General features: G+C 33.0%; 1 protein-coding gene across 1 annotated transcript in view; it reads right to left on the bottom strand.

Annotated features, from left to right (window-relative positions):
- Positions 1-411: 411 nt before the first annotated feature.
- Positions 412-16,023, bottom strand: part of LOC126980086 (integrin beta-6-like) — a 63,655-nt gene continuing 48,043 nt past the window's right edge. Inside the window, exon 7 of the mRNA XM_050829701.1 lies at positions 412-3,655. The gene's annotated coding sequence lies outside the window, so the exon portion shown is untranslated. The remainder of the gene's footprint in view (positions 3,656-16,023) is intronic.

Genomic DNA, 16,023 nt, shown 5'->3' with positions numbered 1-16,023 from the left:
ACAAGAACACGATGTCAGTATGGTAGCCCCAGAAATGTTGTTACTAACCTCTGGGGCTAACATTACAGCCTCAAAGGAAATAAAGGAGACACAAGCGGATGACGAAATCGAGCAATATTTTTTCCACAAATTGCCATGGACAAGATTCAAGTTCTTCGCTAAGAGACACTGTATTCATAATGTCAAAAGTTCAATATAAAGGGCTGTTTTATTCTTAGATACACAACCCTTATATAAATATTTTGTAAGATATCTGTTATATACATAGCTAGTATAAAGTATAGTAGTTATAATCAGCTACGCTTCTCTAGATTACAAAACAACCTGAAAACCTGTGTGTAGGTGAGGTCGGAACAAAGGTATTAGAAGCCAAGCTAATCTCACAGAAACTCGCAAAATGAAACCAAAGCAAAGTGTATTACAATTTTTATTGACTAGTTAATCATTCGTTCGTATTACAAAACGTATCAAAATCTACGATTATACAATTAGACCACACATAAGAGATTCAATTTATCATTATATTATAAGAAGATATCAAGTGACGTATGATTTTATACAAATAATGTGATGAAAGTAAAGAACAATGAATAACTGCGCTAACTTAACTTTAATAACATAAACTTAAGGTTATCGAAGGAGGTTAATAATATTATATCAATATATTTACATTGTATATCAAGTACGAGGCAGTCTTATAGCCTAATTTATAAATTATTATCTACAACTCTACGAATACTAGGATACTTATAAATTAAATAGGTGTGCATTTAGAAATCATTTAATTGATAAATAAAATTTCTCTAAAATTGCTTTTGTATAGTCGAATACAATAATTGCATTGTTTTGAGACTATATAACCTTAAAATTAATTTAAATAAGCCAATAATTGATGTAGCCAGAGTTTGGCTTCCTCAGGAGATGTTTACTTGCCAAAACTAAGTCTCGTGCCAGAGTTCAGCGAGTCAACATCTCCTGAGGATGCCTCGTGTAGAGGCGTAACACGTCTCGAATTGTTTGAAGACAAATGTTGGCGGAATTGACAGTAAATAAAAGTCAAAACATTTGAATAATTTTGGATTTCTGCAAAGTAACGCCTAGGTACTTCAATAAATTATAAATAAAATATTAGTTACTCGTAGCTAGAATCATTTTTTTACTGTGATTTTAAGAAAGCAAACCTTAATTTCATAAGTAAGGAATCTTTTAAATAACAGTTTAATTATTTGAAACACCTGTACTTGAGCAATATTAATTTCCTTACACGAATGTGTACAGTTGAATTATTTTTTAATTAAAATTTGAATATTCGTTTCACAGTTCAACTAGATTTAGATTAATAAAATATATAGCCTCTTCTGTATTCGCTATAATTTAATCTCTTTAAATGCGGACACAAATTACAATCTCTTCGGTGTTTATTCATAAGAAAAAATAAAAAATGCTCCAGCGACTACCGACCACCGATACAATAACACATTATGATCGGTAACATCATTTTTCGTGGATGTGTCAGAGTTCGCGTTAAAACTCGTTATTCAGATTTCAAGTTAGGGTTGTCACCTGTTACTGCTACTCAGGTATAAGTCAAACCCAGCGTGATTTTCATAATCGATCACTAACCTGCTGTTAAATTAATTCAAACAACAATTGTAGTGTCTAGCGGACGTTAATAATTAAATGGCAGTATTCTACATTATATTAATTGTTTTATTAATATTAAAAACAGGATAGTATCTTTATATTTGCAACTTTTATTTTTATGAGAAAAAGTGACGAAAAGCAAATCCTACAATGATAGTAGGTGATTCACCCTGCCAATCACAATGCAGTGCCGCTCAGGATTCTCGAAAACCCCAAAATTTTTAAGCAGCATCGTAATTGCGCCCGTCACTTTGAGTCATCTCACTTACTACGGCGCCCATCAAACTAAAACAGTAATGCTTGCACATAACTACTTGATAGCAGAATAAGGCACCGCTGTGGTACCCACCCTCCTAGTCTGCCAAGTTCCCGCTGATTTTGAATTTATGAATGTATTATGCCCGACTACAGCTGGATAAAATAATGTCCAATTACAATTTTAGAAGTGCCTAAGTTAGCACCTAACCTAGGCACAGCCCTGGGTTTGTGGTTAAGTTAGGGCCTCCCACACAGCAAGCTGCGGCGTGTATAACGCCCAATGTTCTTTTGTACAACTCCCTACCCTACTTTCCGTGTGCTTTCTCTTGAACTGCTTTGATTCATATCATACAAGGAGATCGTTATCTACGATACTTATTACTCTGAAGTCCGAAACGAATTTATAAAAGGTTCGATTGTTAAGATTTTAGTTTGATTTACATTGCAATAAATATCGTATTTCAATTCACAGACCATTTGAAAAAATAAAATCAGAAGTATAGATCTAAATTAATCTACTTATTGATAAAAACATAATAATTATCTATATATCTAAATATGGCTTTCTCAATTTTGAATTACAGTCGCATCTTAATAATTAATAATATGCTTTCAGAGACCGAGAAATATCGATACCCAAATAGTTTAAATGAGATATAAAATAATAATCCTTTAATAATTATATCTGACAGAGCGTTTACATGTAAATATTATATTTATAAATACAAGCACCAAATAAACTAAAAACTTATGACCTATGTCATAGTGTATTCTAGCAATATATGTCTTCAAAGATCTCAAATCGAAATTAGAGTTATTCAACTTAAAAGGCGGTTACTAAAAGATCATTATAATAATTAATCTTATGTCTTTTTTTTAACATATTATGTTCCTAACGCTTTTTCAGCATTCTTACTTCAACTGTCTTATTAATAAACGTAATGGTATGTTACTCCAACTTCAAAATTACTTCTCCTTGTCATTCCTGTCTTGTACGTCTGTAGTGACTAAGGTAAGACAAAAAGTTTTAAATTTGGAATAACTTTACTTCGCGTTTATTAATAACACAGTAACGGCCTTACAAATAAAATTAGCATAAAGTTATACCTGAGCACAATCCAAGAATATGCAAAATGTTTACTAATAGACATTTGCCTTGATTCATTTGGAAGTATTACGTTTCCCGCGTTTATTTGCAAGGCTGATTGACATTTGGGAATCTTTAGAATTAAGGAATCTATATTAAGGAATTTATCATTATATTGACAGTGTTGTCAGCGATATAGTCAACATTTTGCATATTCTTGGTTTGTTCTCATGTATAACTTTATACCAAGTTTATTTGTAGGGCCGTAAATGTTTACTTAAACAAAAAGACGGACCAATGCTTATAAATAAGCTAAAATAAGCGTATAGGATTAAATATTACATTAATTTAGCCAATGTATGCTACGATAGATTGATTTTTTCCGTCATTCATTCATCTTGGGCATGAGTAACCGTATGTTCATATGTTAATGGCTTAACAATATAGAATCCTAATTACCTTTCTTACACTATAGCGTCACTCCGAGGCCACAACACGATAACAGTGAGTCACTATCGTCTTAAATATCACAGACACTATACTATTATATAATACAGAGTACTTGCAACGATCCGGATGCTCGCAATTTGTCCATCGGTTCGTCACAGGCAGTGGAATGGATACATTGATGTGTATCAACGGTTTAGTCCTAGTACACAGGAACATCTGAGGAAATAAATATATAAAACAATTTATTTTTTAACTTCTAATACGACGTGTCAGTCGGTCATATAGCATGAGTCATATAGGATACGTAACGCAGTCGTGAGTCAGATGTTTTAGCGGTCACAAACGTTGAATGATGTTGGTTCAATATAATATAGCCTTTGATATAACTTTCCTAAACATGACGTTATGGTTTTTCCGCGTAAAAATTTTGCAAAATAAATTGTAATTGTTAAGTAAATTGTGAAGACTGGGATTTCATAGCATTGTATTTTAAATTCAATAGTAATAATCATTTCTGTACTTTAGCTCACGGCAGATATTATTGTAAAACCAGTTTTATTGAATGTTAGCGATACATATTGATTACTTATTGTAAAGAAGCTGAGATCTGGACGCTAGTAAAGTATCAATTTAATGATATTACCCTGCCGCGATACTGGTTTTGTTGCTTTGCTATTATACATACTTTAAATGTATTTGCGTTTTTTTAATGTTTATGACGTAGATGTTATGGTTAGTAGTACTACTTTTTAAGTGATATAATATAATGGATATTTCGTATTGTATAAACAAAACTATAATAACATAAAAATAGTTGATTATAAGTATAAAATTTAATATCCACTAATTAAATTTTATAATTATTAGGAACTATCACAACTATGACGTAGGTACGGTTTGAATACTTTTTCATTAATATAATGGATAGCTCTATATTATAATCTCTGTAGAAATAAATAGACAAGTACCCATAGTATAAACAAAACAATAATAACTTAAAAATAGTCGATATAAAAGTTAATATGCAGTTATTAAATTCTAAAATAATTATTATTATCGTAACTATGACGTAGGTACGTATACGGTTTACCTTCATACGGTTTGACTACTTTTTAATTGATATAATGAATAGTAATGTCGTATATATTTATTATCGCAACTATCTATTTATGTAAGTGATAATAAAAATGTATTCACATAGAACATGTCGTAGTATGTCCGGGTGTCGGCACAAACGAGCGCTGTATGAAGACATCCTGTGGGAGATGACCTTTTATCGCAGCTCGTATCAGTGGACTGGAGGGCGTATCAACGACTATGTTCATATTTAACTAGACCTGTTGTATGCCTGGAACCTTATCTCGTATTGACGTCGTAAACTCATTCGATTTACGGAATATTAACTCACACAATATTACAATTACAATGCTATTTTCTACAAATGAGTTTTTACTTATATAGACATCGTTCACGAAGAAATATGAATTTCAATCGTCTACTATTTAACAAAGACCGCCCAGCTTAAGGTAAGTGGAAAAAATTGCCTACTTTGGGTCAGCAGCGTACCAATTAGGTACGTTGGTTATTAAAGAACAGATAATTTAGTTTATTACTTTTCTTAAAGGTATATTCTTCTTGAAGAATAAAAGGCAAAAAAAAGCGCGTACATCTTTCCTTACAGACTGGCAACGCTCCTGTGATTCCTCTGGTGTTGCAAGAGAATGTGGGCGACGGTTATCACTTAACACCAAAGGAAAAAAAGAAAGAAAAATGTCACAATTTCATTTTTCACAAAAAAAAATTGGGGCGACTTCGACCGGACTTTCGAACCAAAATAAAACATAAAAGAAAAACCCTTTTTTGTTAATCAAAAATATATTTTAATGGGCAAAAAAATTGTAGTAAAAATATGGTGGTCCAGGGCATAGTATCCTGTAACTAGGTATTTAATGTAATATTAATGTTAAAATACATTCCGTTTACTTTCGTTATTTTGCTCAAATGCAGAGAAACATTTCTAGATCTTATACGGAAGCGTTGGCATGCCGATTGCATTAACCTAATAGATAATCGTTGTCTGCAGAACATTTCCAATACTAACGCTTATTTTAAGAATACCGATATACTTTGCCACAGAAACAGAATTGTCTTTATTAAAGGTTTTTTAATTAATTCACAACGGATACGATATGGGGATATTCAACAGAGTTTGTGAACGCAATAAAAAATCATATGAAACTACAGAAATTTACTTAAATTAAATTGCCCTTTTATATTCCTATTCATTTGTTTTCCAATAGTGCAATAAAACTTGTTTTGAAAGGTTTATTTATTTAATCTCCTCCATTAGAATGACTGCTCTGATAAGCGTTAAGAAACTAAAAAGTCAAGCTGAATGATAAACAAAAGTTAACTTCTTAAAAACATAAAAAACACGAAATGTCACCTACGAAACTCAATAATGTATTTAAATTACATTGCCTGTTGCTAGTCAGTGTCCAACTGCGTGGTAATTCAACTAAAATATTGTGTTTCAGCGAAAGTTTAAGGTCAGTTAATGCAATTATTTTAACAAATGAACAACATTATCTGCCATTACAAACTGCAACGTGACCTTGTTCATGTAATTGATAAAATATATTTTGTAAATTTATTTAAATACGTAATTATTACAAATTTAATTCTTGATAGCAATTCACTGGTTTGATAAGTGATCATCACAGCGTATACTCTCTTAGGGACATAATCATTGTGAGCCTATATTTTTATTCATATAAGATATTCTTCAGACAAGATTGGAAAATAAATAAATATCATTCGAAATATTAGGCCTTCACAACCTTTTACTAAAGAAAAAACAAATTCCCATTAATTAATAATAATAATATTTTTACAACCAAAGGGATTCAGCCTGACTCTCAAAAAAAAATATATCATAGGGTTTTTTTTATTATAAAGGAGGATAAATGAGCGTAGGGTAGGGCGGAGCTAGTTGAGCAATTTTTCACTTGAGCGGCTATAGCTCCTCAACGATAACTCTTAATGTCTTGTTCTGCATACTGATCAATTACTAATATATCCCTTAGCAAAAGTGTCCATAGTCATTATTTCTAGCTAGTTGAGATTAAGAACTACAGCTGTTTAAATACCGAAAGTCATGTTTGCTCAACATACCCCATGGGTGAGGTAAGTTGAGCAAGGATATGGGGCAAATTGAGCACTCAGATGGATTTAATATAGACACGAAATCAAATTTGTTTTTGACAATCATCTTTTATTTATAATTTTTATGGGCAAAACGATAAAACTAAATTATTCGAATTATGAACTCATGTCATTGTTGCAATTGACACTAACGATAGTAAGACCAGCACCAGGTTCACATTTATTATGAGCCCATTTTCTGCAAACTTGACATTGTATGCATGTTTCTCGCCTGATATACTTTAAACTTCCCAGCAACAATCTTATTTGGCTTCAGCACAGTGGACACTCCTGTCTCATCCACATTCCACATATCTGATACACTGAATCCATGTTTGTTGAGCAACTATAGCTCAACTAGCCCCACCCCGAAATTTTAAGACAAAGGTGAGATTATGAACAATCTGTTAGAATTATACGCAGAACCTTTATATGTATCAAAAGTAGAATAAATTTATCATTGTATAACACTTACCCGATTGAAAACAAATGAAATATGACTATTTCAGACGAAATATTACTGTTTACAACTATTTTACTCTTTGTTGTCAAAATAAATAATGCAGTCATGTACTTTACTCGATCGACGTTTCACCACTGGTGGTCGTGCGATAAGTTCTTCTCTGTCGACGCTTTCTTTTCGCTATTTGATGTTTCTGCGTGCGGTGTATAGTTTCCGAGATATTTTGATTGCCCAACTTGCCCCTATGCTCAACTAGCCCCGCCCTACCCTACGTGTCACCTGGTGTTAAGTGATCACCGCCGCCCACATTCTCCTTCAACACCGGAGGAATCGCAGGAGCGTTGCCGGGCTTTGAATAGTATGATAATAAGATAATATAATCATGAAATCTTCGAGTCACAAGTGAGTGAGGTTCACAGTGAGTTTAAGCAAACGAGTATGTTGAAATTTTGTAAATCTGAAATTTTGTTTCAAAACTAGTCAGTCAATGTCACAGAATTTAGAATATGGCTGTATAGTACGAACCTTAAGTCTAATAAAAATAAGGAAAGAAATAAGAAGACAACGACGCAGAAGCGTGACGAATTTTTTAGTTATTTTACCTTCTATGAAATTGTTGTAATGGTATTTTAATAAATTTGTAGATCTGAAATTTTCAAACGATGAATATTGAAATTCTGTCTGTATTTTTCCATTCAAAATAACTTATTGCAACCGAATCGAAATACCAACTTGCCTATCAAATGTTAGCATTTGATAAGTGCACTGCTGACCAAACTATATTGCAATCAACCTTTGTTCTAGACCTTTATTCTAGCTTGTCAATCAAAGGCTATTATCATTACGGCTTTTAGCTACGCAGTAGTTACACCGCGCGATAGTAATGTACTGTAGCATAGACAAAGACTTGGAGAAGGAAGATAGAGTTTTAAGAGAGATTTTCATTGTATAAGTTTTCATAAAACAACATTAAGATAGTCAACATAAAGGTTCATTTTATTTTAGTACCAGCACCTTACTGAAATGTTCGTCAAGACTCAAGAGCGACCGACAAAGTGTTTCATTGAGGACCGAATCGGGGGTATTTCGAGGTCAATAAATTGTCCCTACAACTATATACTACTATTTAAAAAAAACGCCTTTGATTAAAATGTTATAATTTATAGAATTCTGAATATGTATTCAGTACGTATGACAAAAATTTGAATAATATTAGAATCAACCAAAATGAGTCAAGAATTTAAGGAAAACAGATTCTGTTTGAGACGGTGTCGCTGTTATTATGCACTTGTGTTAAACCTGTATAACTTCACTGTAGTTTGATGAACGGCACTTTGTGACGAATCGTCTCATAAAGACAATTATTGATTGATGATTCATTTAGCAAATATAATTATGATTTGTTCATCGTTGGACTAAAGTGAACTTTGAACCAAGAACATTGAGTTCATATTTGGGTAGACATCTTCGGACTACTTGTATATGATTAATTAGATTGAAAACAGGACATCCGAGGACACGACGCTTGGTTTTGTGGTAAAGATAATATGGACTGAGTAAGTTTCTTTGTAATGAACAACCGCAGTAATCAATTCTGTCATAGAAATGGTTTAAAACTGACGAATAAAGTACTGCTAGTATTTAAGGAGATTTGTAAACTTAACCTTCGATCTCTACATACTTTTCTCATTATAAGATTATAAAGTAAATACCACTCGCAAGGTATAAAGACAGAAATATAGAGAATATACAAGAGGGTTTGTATATTGTTTTCAAAGACAAAACTTTCACTTTTGTCTGTTGTTCAAAGACAAAAGTAGTCCATTAGTTTTGTAAACCGAGGAGGAAAATCTTATTAAAAATCGCATACAAAACATTATGTAGGCATAGTACCTAGTAATAGAGGAAGATGTCTCACTTTGATTTTTTGTAAAACGAGTTGTGGCCACCTGTAGTCAACTTATTTAGTATATTATGCTCAGCATTTGTAGCAATAACACGCATTTGAGTGCTGGGTTTCAATTAAAATAAGCCTTTGTGTGTATTGTAAATTCTGTTTTAATAACTTTAAAACACAAGTAAAAAGTAGTAACCTTTAAGTAGCGACCTTTCACCACTAAGTTTAAAACGAGCTTAATTTAATAATATTTTGATAAACGTATACAATTTGTAAATAGTATGAATGAGAATCTCAAATAGCTTGGCCCTAGCTATCAAGCTGCGCTCGATAATTTGTTCGGAATATCTTTGTTAAGTTAATATTTACTATATTAACTCAATGATACTAACTTAGATAATTTAAAGGTCTATATAGAGGCTCTTGCTGCAAGACAACAGATGAAAACAGGCCAGGTTTATTACGTTAGTGTGCGTGACAAGCTACGTCTTACACTCGTAATTTGTATGTACTTTGTGTTGTATGCATGCAGCATTACTCAAAATAGAGGTTAACAGTTAACCTATTTTTTTTCGACGTTTTCATAGCTGTCATAGTCTATCTAGACGTATAAATGATCTAAGGATATCAAAGATGGTATTTAAGTTGCGTAAATTGCGATGATGGAAATCTGTGACTGGAATCAAGGTAATACTTTTGCGGTACATTATTTATCTTTATGCTACCGCGGCATATATCAAGATACGTACTATCTTGGAATATGTATCAGTAGTAATTGTATGAACTGGGTCTACATAAGCCCACACTCGACGGGACAACGGGAAATCTCACAAATTGTACTGAGGTACTCGTAACGCCTACGATCGGCCAGGTACGATATAACTAGTAATGGTTGTTAAACTACTCTGCATAGACTAGATTAAACAGCCTAATAACGTAATCCTGACACGAATGTATTGCATAAAGACCGAGTGAGTATCGACTTCACTTCATTGGTCAATATTTAAATTAAAATATGAAAATATTTGGAAACGTATGTGATTGTTTATGTCTTCAAATTTCACCATAATATTTGATCTGTTCGTTCTTCGTCCTTACACGATTGGTAATAAGTACTCAAACAATAAAAAAATTGCGTCTTTAATACATCGTGTTTTTTCTCCATTGTAAAGTTTTTGATGTTAAATAAAGTTAAAAGTAATAAAAAATCTATTAGATACGCAATTTAAAATTTTTCTTTGTGAAGCTTTATTTTGAAGTAACATTCAGACATGTCTTTAAAAGTGTGAATATGTTGTAATAACTTAATTGAAGTAACGGCACCTAGATACTTTAACAAATAAGCAACAAGGTTGTCTTGTCGGGGTCACTTAAGGTTATCTGAACAGTTATTGCTTAAGCCATTGATCGTCGATTGTAGTATTGATAGTAATAATAAATTGCTACATAGAATTTACCATTTAAGTAATCGTTATAATTGACATAAATTATAACCCCGTTTTAACTATCTCATAGCTTTTATCTAATACTATGTTTTAGTCCGACATTTAGAGAGTGTTTGTCTGAAAATATCGGGTATTCGATGCCTATTATGCTATTACACAACACACATGTATGTAGAGTGTTTTGTGAATTTGGACTATCAAACTTAGTATAATTTCAAATGTTCGGATTGTATTTTTATCACCTTCAGGTACATGAGTCCATCGACTTGACATCGTAACTCGTTCGAGTTCAAAATAAATTAGATGAGCACAAAATTACGCATGGAATGATAGAGTCAACTGTACCTTCATTACCTAGATCATTCTTAAGATAATGCAAGGAGGAAGGAATGAATACGGTTAAGGAAAAAAAAATTTTTGAACAATCAAATTTCGTAAATCAAAGTACTTACGGAAAATCTAGTTCAAATATTACTTATACTGTTTTATCTATTGCTTTAGCTCTCTTTTGTAGAATACTAATAGTTACCGCAAATGCAGAAGAGGAAGAAATAAGTGTAGACATACCTAAAACTACCTTGCCGTTTTTATAATAACTGGAACAGCTATCATTCTCAGAAATATCAACGAAAATAAAAAAACTTTTGGCAAATGTCCACCATTTTATTTGCAATTTCGCCAAAAGTCTTATGACTCACTAAGGAAATCCTCTGATGAAAACAGTTTTGAGTGATTCGTTTTAAGTTTAGAATTAACAATTTTCAAAATTAAGAGTTTATATAGGTAGCTTATATTATAAAAACCTTCATAGAGATATAAAATTGCTGTGGTAACATAGACTATAATAAGCAGATGTCTATATTTTGTAGTTTTCGTATGACGCTTTGATCATAACAGCGATAAGGTAAAGCTTTCTTACTTTATTAAGCATTAGATAAGAAATTAATAATAAAATTATTTTTAAGGTCTTACAAGAATCTACTACTAGATACTAATTTGAACGCAAGACCATAGATTCTCTACTATCTCTACCAGTAGATATCAAGCAATTAAATTAAATTCCCATCAATTATTTTCTCTCCTTTTTTAAATATTACAAGAAACATCTATTCTTTTTTCAAAAATCATAGGTGAGTTATATTTATACATATTATAATGAAAATGGTCTTTGTTTGAGGCTCAATCACGCCTAAACCACTGATCGTATCGACATAAAAATACCACCATTCGATGCGAAATTTATCCTAGATGGTCTATAGCTACTATTGTAATTGTAATAAGATTAATAAAATTTATTTCCTTTTACAATTCACCCAGCGGCGGGAACGGCTCGTTTACTATATTTAGAAAATTATTTTTATATAAAACTTAGTCCAATGTGATCTCAAAATGCTAAAGATTGGATTCGACGTTCGGCCACACGAGTAAATAAAATGGTTAATTTACCCATGTTGTTCGGCCACAGAATATAAAAAAAATAGCGATTGATTGCCGGCGATGATTGCTTAAATCAAATAAAATTTCCTGATGCAAATATCTGAACAGTCTACATAATTAACTAGATAATTTTGTGACCGTCTTTGGATACAAGGAAACGTGTATTTCAAAATGATAAATATGTTTGAAAGGACTTGCTTTATATCGAGTTTATTATAGAACGTAAAGCATTTAATTATCGCTTGTGATTACACACTGTAGGCTCGGTAAATGTTTTTAATTAATGTGTTTCATAACAATTTGTTTAAATGTTTGTTAACTGAGTAACATTATAGTCTTTGTTATTTTTCACTTTTATTCTTAAATATTTCAAAAATCCTGAATGAGGATTAAAATTAATGTTTGTCATTTTTACTGCATTTTTCAATAATGTGCGATGGCTAGGGATGTAGGGTAGAAATAGACTCATGCCCGCGACTTGTTTTGCATGCGACTTCTAAATTTCAGGATTAATATAGTTTGATGTTGTTTTATTATTATCTTACCTTTCTCAATTGAGTCAAATTAATCTAAACCTCGGCAAACCTAATGTTTACACAAAAACTGCCCAAGTTGTAACCACTTAGAACAAAATTTACGCTATAAAAACTGTCGTAAATCGAGCGAAAATCTCGCTTCTTATTTATGTCAACAGAAAACATCTGGATAAAAATGTGCTTATACCTTCCAGTTCTAAGGTGATTCATAGATTGCGACTCAAGCGTGCAATTTACACCTTACGGATAAATAATAAAAGTTTGTGAAGGGCAGTTTAATGCCCCGTCAAAATTCATAACACACATGATATGTGCGAAAAAGCTCCGAGTGTATTAGTATTATAAAGCATAATAGAATATTATTATATTAATACACTGTGAGCTTAATCGCACATAACCCTCTAGGTTGCACACATATCATTTCGACCGTATTTTTTTTTAAATTTTTATTTACGTAAACTTACAAAAAGCATCTGTAAATAGTCATGAAATGTTCACAAGTGCGCAAAAGCGTCACAAAGTAAATTACGTAAGTAATTAACAATACGTCAGTGGATGCTACATTATCAAAAGGTTCTTAGACATTACGTTCATCTCTTGTTCGGTTGACATTGTTAAAGGAACATAAACAATGATATAATTATTTATTTCAATTTATTAATTTGTTCTACATGTTATATTATTCGTTGTACCTTTGTGAAATTAATATCCATGTAACTTTTCATAATGAAAAATCTCATAACTCGTGCTTGCAGTGAGCAAAGTGCAAGGAGATCCAAAGGTTTTGTATTAAGGAATACAAGCTCTTATCTCTTGCAGAATCACATTAGCGTTTCCAATGCCGAAGGCTCGGTGATGCGCTTAAAACTAACAACGCTTATGAAACAAATACATGAATAATATTTATTAAATAATTTACTTACAGATCGAATGATAATTAATGTATGTATTAATCGGCCATAAGTGTCCTGAATAGTTCGTAATGGCAGCTATTTGTGACTGTCATCTTACAGTTATGCTTTTAGGAGGACGTATTCGTTAACATCACGCGTGTGATAACGATATGAATATTTAGAACATGTGCTGAGAACATTTAAGGCGTGACTATGAATTAATTTTCAGTAATTTATGAAAAGGGGTCTTTAGAAAATGAGAGCAACGATACTTAAAATTCCTTCTCATGTAATATAATATCTTAATCTTAGCAAAACTTTTCATCATAGATACATGCTAGTAACAGGAATCTTATTGCATCGCATTGAGTATCATAACCTATAAGATATAAAACATACGGGTCACCTTACATGTAAACACTACCTGTAAATCTAAATCAGCCCATTAAAATCTATGTATCCCTTCCATGATTATTTTTTCACATAAGGCTTTAATGCGGAAAATTCAATACAACCCCATACTGTCGTTTTCCGCGCAAGTGTGTTGAAAAACGTCGTATGAAACGCATCGATCATGGCACTCTCGGTGCCCCTATCGCTCGTATGTAGCATGTGCGCATAATAATAACCTCATAATGTATTATAACGTGCAGTGTTAGTCGATGCAGTACTGCAACAATACAAGTAATAGAACTCTCCTTGAAATTTAAGGCGTGGCACTCAATAGTATTATCTTCCCAAGATTGCTTAGCGGCTTTGTGAATCATGTATATGTGTGCGTGCATCGATTCATGCGTTCTAATATAAAGTTAAAGTACTATTCTACTCAGTATTTATTAAATACAGTTATTGTGATACTACTAAGTGCTACTACATCTATTTGTACCACAGAGTTGTGATAGTGAGCTCCGGTTTGAGGAGGTCTAGTTGCCAGTAATTACAGGCATATGAAACCTTATGTGTATGGCGGAACACTACGCTATGGGTCGTTTTGTAAGTAATGCTTTGCGACTCAGATCACATTCACTCACTCAGTAAATCTTTTTCGCTTATAATAGCTATATTATAATAGTTATTTAGCCTTACTGACAGGAATACAATTTGGGGTCCTATCCGGCAAAATCTATGCATCTTGTAGATGATGTAACGATAAAACACTGAACTCAAATTTCTCGAAGGTTTATAGGGTTATATATGTAATAGAAATTTAATCAAAACAAATCTTATAACTATATTTACAATACTCCGACTACATAAAATTAAAACTATCATACGTGGAAGCGTACCAAAAATACTGGCAGCATTACCGCGTTGGATAGCAAGGCTGATCCGTTGACCGAAATAGTAAGTCAGTCTTTGATGATCTTTTGATCTCATCTACTGACATAACAGAGCGTGCTCGTCTTTTGGCCGTGACACAAAATGAGTCGGGCTTTTGGTTACAAGCCTTGCCTTCTGCGCCGATTGGAACGCTACTTGACAATATGACATTGTCAATATGCGTATCACTCCGGCCATGTATAAAACTGAATGAACCACATCAATGTAGATGTGGCGTTTAGGTAGATGCTCTTGGACGCCACGGGTTATCCTGCCTAAAATCGGCAGGCCGTATCAGTCGTCACGCCAGCATTAATGAAGTCATCCGCAGGGCATTTGCCGCTCTTAATATACCAGCTGTTTTAGAGCCAAATGGTATTACCCGCCGCGATGGCAAGCGTCCTGATGGAATGACGCTGGTGGCTTGGGCACGGGGAAGGGCGCTGGTGTGGGACGCTACTTGCGTCGACACTCTGGCTCCTTCTCATGTCCAAGTTACGTCAGCTGGGGCTGCTGCTTCGACTGCCGAAGACGGCAAGCGTCGCAAATATGTTGGTCTCAGTGAGTCATACATCTTTGTGCCGTTTGGTGTCGAGACACTTGGCCCGTGGGGCCCAGAGGCGCGGAGAATGTTCAAAATACTATCCTCGCGCCTCAATAAGGCTACTGGAAACCCAAGCGCTGGCAGCTATTTCGGTCAACGGATCAGCCTTGCTCTCCAACGCGGTAATGCTGCCAGTATTCTTGGTACGCTTCCACGTTATGATAGTTTTAATTTTATGTAGTAGTAGTAGTATTGTAAATATATATGTATAAAAACCTTATATATATATAAGGTTTTTAATATTTCTATGTCAGTTATGTGTAAAATTATTATCATTTAAAGATGTTTTTAGTAGAGTTCTTGACAATCTATTGGACAGTTTTTAATTTAATACTTAACCTTAGCTTTAGATAAATGGTCTTTGAAGTTAAACGTAAATTTAAAGATAATGTTTAGAAATCTTAAAAAAACGAATTAAAATAAAACTGTCTAACAAAGTAAATCATAGCCAATTCTCAATGTAAGGACATCAACAACAACACAAGATAGACAATAAAATTATTCATAAAACGGTTATTGATTCTACAATAAAGTTCTATAAGTTAATACAGTTTTATAATCTGGGTTCAAGTATGAAAGTGCGTGCAATGAACTCCGGAAGGGCACATACATTTTAGCTGGCTGTCATACTGTCTCCAGAGACTGTGATAAATATTGCCGTCTCGTATGAGACATTCCGCACTCACAGTTTTACTTAAGATTCAGTGGCCAATTACTCAACCGAGGAATTATTTGGTGGACATTTCCACACTAATTTTTTATTTTAATTAATGCGTGATAATAAT

The sequence above is a fragment of the Leptidea sinapis genome, chromosome 4 (assembly GCF_905404315.1).
Source record: "Leptidea sinapis chromosome 4, ilLepSina1.1, whole genome shotgun sequence".
Classification (NCBI taxonomy): Eukaryota; Metazoa; Arthropoda; class Insecta; order Lepidoptera; family Pieridae; genus Leptidea; species Leptidea sinapis.
The sequence above is the reverse complement of the archived record's forward strand: the minus strand, read 5'-3'. Positions and strand labels throughout refer to the sequence as shown.